Here is a 4,361-nt window from a genome sequence, read left to right as displayed (position 1 = left end):
AAAGTTTATGTTCTGGAAAAAAATATTTTAAAAATAAAGCAATTAAATTTAGACATATTTTAAAGGAACCAGGGATGGACTGGCTTTGCATCTAGTAAACCTTAACATCTTAAAATTTTATCATTTAAAATCTCCTTCAGATAAATGTGGATAATGATGCACTGTTGGTATTCACTTATTTTCACTTAGCTAATACGAGTGGAGTTTAGAAGGCGTTTTAAATACCTCATTAAATACAATTTCTGTTTAGAGCCCAAACTAATGTCTGACATAGGAATTATATTTAGAATCTTTGAATTTGGTGGTGATCATGGTGGTGATGGTGGGTTTTTGTTTTTTGGGTTTTTTTAATGTGCAGTGTTGGGATTCTGTGCAAAACAGGCATGGCCCTTTAAATTATTTTGCACATTTATTTCCCCTGTTAAAAAACCGCCTTTCCGGAGAAAAGGCTCAAATGGTGAAGACACATAGAAGACACAAATGGTGAAGCTTGAAATTCAAATATGAACTGCTTTCTCACATCTTCACAAAGAGCTAGCAACTACTGAAGCTTCTTTACAATAAGAGCCAATGATATAGAGGCCAGAAGAGTCGTCTTGAGTTCCAGCTCACACACGTCTTTGCCATTCACCCACTGGAGCTCACCTCTTCCATTTGGACGAGATTCTAGCAGAAACTGCTGCATCGATACAGGTATCACTAACCTTATCTATAGCTGTTGCTCTCAGCGTATCTAATGGTCACTAATGCCACTGGATTGTGCATACAGAGCACGAAGAAGAGATTTGAAATAATAATCCAGTCAATTTAACTTTGTAGGAAAAGAGCTGACTTACTTGACAAGGTAAATGACCTCACAGTTGTTCATGGTTTACCATTTACTATAACTGATAGTTCTGCTAGCAAGTATCTCAATACATCATTTGGATTAACCAAGTGAATTAATAGAGCAAATGGTCACTTCAAAGAAGGCAGGATACAATTAGTGAAATAATTATTTAATCAGTGATTACTTTTTCTTGTCTATATAATATGTTTCTCTATTTCATATCCACGTCTAGAATTTTCTCATTTTTGTGATATAACCAGCATCCACATTCCTGAAATATTCCAGACTTGGTAAAGAATTTTTAAAGGTATTATAAATGTATTTCTGTACAATCATGTTTTTTTATGAGAAGTTATATTGTGGGATACAATTAAGTGTTATAAGTGAATGTTATGAACAAACAGGCCTATATAGTTTAATCATATTATAAAAAGATAAAAATTGGGTATAATTCTCTGAGGAAGGAAATGAAAATATGTAAAAATTTTATTTGATGATATACTGGCAAACTAGTAAACATAAGAATTTTTAAAAATTTGATGCTATCAGAATTCTATTCCATAGAAACATCTTTGATTATAAAAATAAAATTCTTGAAATAAATTAACTTTTTAAAAAATTCACAAGTAAAATTAACATTTCAAGAAGAATTGGATGCTTTTAGCCTATACCTTCAAATGGTATGGGCACTATCCCTCATACCTCATAGGAGTAAAACTAAACCAATTTGAGTCCTAATTGTAGGGCTTTCATTTTTTATAGCTTGTTGGAAGAGATCCTTTAGAAGATTATGGGAAATAAACTATCTTCAATCACACACAAAAAAGTGAAAGCAGGAGTTCCCACCATGGTGCTGTGGGTGAAGAATCCGACTACAGTGGCTCGGGTCTCTGCAGAGGTGTGGGTTTCATCTCCCAACGGCAAGGATCTGTCATTGCCGCAGCTGTGACATAGGTCACAGCTATGGGTTGGATTCAGTCCCTGGCCTGGGAATTTACATATGGCAAGGATGCAGCTTAATAAATAATAAATGAGTGACAATAAATAGGAAAAAATATCTGGAGAGCCCATGAAGGAGACATTTTAGAATAACTCATATGTAACACTATTTAGCTTTACAATACAAATGAATAATTCATAAAAAATTATATTTATTTTCCTAGAGTACAACAATTTTAATTGTCATATAAATACTTCTTAGACCACAGCGTTATTACCATTTAAAGTTAAATTAAAACCCATTTGGAGATCTCCAGGTAATAGGTGAAATGACATTTCTCAAGCATCTAAAGAGATGTTGATAATTGATGATTTTAAGAATAGAAAAAAAGAAACTAAGGCAAAAATATTTCTTGGAAGAAAACTGCAAATGTAAAATCATGCATCAGTAGTTAAATGGCATGAAATAATGATTTCAATGATACTCAGAGAATCCAGAAAAGATAGAACACGAAAACTTAGTTTAAAAAAAACCTATGAACTTAAGTGTCTTAGAATTGTATCTCAAAATTTTTTAGAGATGAATGAAAAACATCCAACATACGCAGAAGTGAAACACATTCCTTCCAAGAAACAGATGCAAAAAGAAAGTGAGTATTTTTTTCTCTTAATCCCTACTGAATCCTGGTATTATTATCTGCTTCATATTAAATAATCTCTCCAAAGAATTTCATTATAATTTAGCATAAGATGCATTATGTCTAATTCATTTTCAAGATTTTATCTTTTAAAAGACTTTAAATGGTCTGATGGACTTTAAAGGATAAGACAAAAACAATTAAATAGATCTCCTTTATTTGGAAAACAAATCCTATTCTGTCAGCTCTCTTCACACATATTTATAACTTACATGCCTTCTGAGAAATAGTGTGACTATGAGGCGGTAACCACATCTCTGTTTTAATCTTTAGAGAGAAATGAGCAGCTAGTTTACGCAGAAGTGAAAATGTGTACTTCAAAGCCAAATCAGACAAAGATAACAAGAGTGGATTCACCTAAAGAAAAAGGTATTGTTTATGTAGAGAACCTAGCTTACCTGTCCTAAAATTGCTTAGCCTACCACTATTCCAAATAGCTAAGTTAGCTCGCCCAGTTTCAAGAGGTTGCTTAAAGTATATTTTATAGTCTAAACAAAGAAAGAAAAGAGCTGTTGAAAGTGAAATATCCTGTTTAGTATATTCCAGATAATTAAAGTAGTTTGGGTGCTATATACATATATTCATAGCTGAGCAAGTCAGGTAGGAATTATTTCTCTTCGATTTGTTTGTAAGTGATGAGTCTCCGGAGGTCACGATCTACTCATTTTATGAAGTTTCAGGAAACAGTATTTGATTAACTTTATTTGATCCATGTTTAGAATTCTAATCTCTTCTAGTGTTGAAGAACAGTAATGAGGCTCCAATGGGAAAAAAATGTGGATATTTATATACGTACGTAAACCTATGATATTCACAAAATAAAAAAATATCTTCTGATTATGGGTCAATAAAGTTGACTTATACAGAAATATTTTAGAAAAATGTTTGCACTTTAAAAACCAAGCCTGTATATCTAAGATTAACTTTGTATCCGTGAATCCTGGAGATGATTCAGAGAATTATTTTCCTTAAATTAGAATAGGTGACTCCCCTAAAAGAAACATGGTAACGGAATAAGGAGCAGAACCCAGGCTTCCAGCTCTCAGTCCACTGATACTTCAATTTGTTCAGTATCCCCTTCTAATTTATTGTTTCCAGTTGGAAGACATCTGTGAGTTAGGGTCTTGAATTTATGGAACATCCCCCTCTAAACCCTGCTGTGTAATTCAGTCTTTTCTCTGCTAATCTCCTCATTCTTTTTTCTTTTTTCTCTCTGGGCAGGGCCCTCAGTTCCACTTGCCTGGTTTCTTGCCACGGTGATTCTTGGAATCTTCTGTTTCTTTCTCCTTTTAACAGTTGGAATCTTAGGAGTCAAGGGTAAGTTAAACTGGGTCTGTGACCTGATCCAACTATTTCCTCCCTTAGGAATTTCTATTTTTACCAGTCTTCCTTTCCTAGGAGTTCCAAAGCTATGCTCTACTGCGCTACCCAGACACACCTCCACCTTCACCACTAATGTAATCACTTGGTCATTTCCCAAGTTCCTCAAAAGCTTCTGACACCTTCTATACTTATAAAATCTGGAACATGTTCAGGATATTTCCAGAAAAGTCTATATTTGGGGTTTCGTTGATGATTTGGTCAATACTGCGTGCGCATTCATTTTCTCTGTCCTCTCTGACATCTTTCAACAAAGAGTCCAGTCCTCTTGCAATCTCCGTTCTACAGCTCAAACTTAGGAGTTTTTGTTTGTTTATTTGTTTGTCTTTTGGGGGCCGCACCTGTGGCATATGGAGGTTCCCGCAGTAGGGGTGAAATCGCAGCTGTAGCGTCCAGCCTACCCCACAGCAATGCAGGATCCGAGCCATGTCCATGACCTACACCACAGCTCAAGGCAGCGCTGGATCCTTAACCCACTGAGTGAGGCCAGGGATCAAACCCGCGTCCTCATGGAT

At 35.0% G+C, this 4,361-nt stretch overlaps 1 long non-coding RNA gene across 1 annotated transcript; it reads left to right on the top strand.

Annotated features, from left to right (window-relative positions):
• Positions 1-468: 468 nt before the first annotated feature.
• On the top strand, positions 469-1,679 carry LOC125131802 (uncharacterized). The gene is made up of 3 exons (XR_007136020.1): positions 469-693; positions 1,062-1,136; positions 1,592-1,679. It is a non-coding gene; the product is annotated as an uncharacterized LOC125131802 (long non-coding RNA).
• The last annotated feature ends 2,682 nt before the right edge of the window (positions 1,680-4,361 follow it).

The sequence above is a fragment of the Phacochoerus africanus genome, chromosome 7, assembly GCF_016906955.1.
Source record: "Phacochoerus africanus isolate WHEZ1 chromosome 7, ROS_Pafr_v1, whole genome shotgun sequence".
In the NCBI taxonomy this organism is placed as follows: domain Eukaryota; kingdom Metazoa; phylum Chordata; class Mammalia; order Artiodactyla; family Suidae; genus Phacochoerus; species Phacochoerus africanus.
The sequence above is the reverse complement of the archived record's forward strand: the minus strand, read 5'-3'. Positions and strand labels throughout refer to the sequence as shown.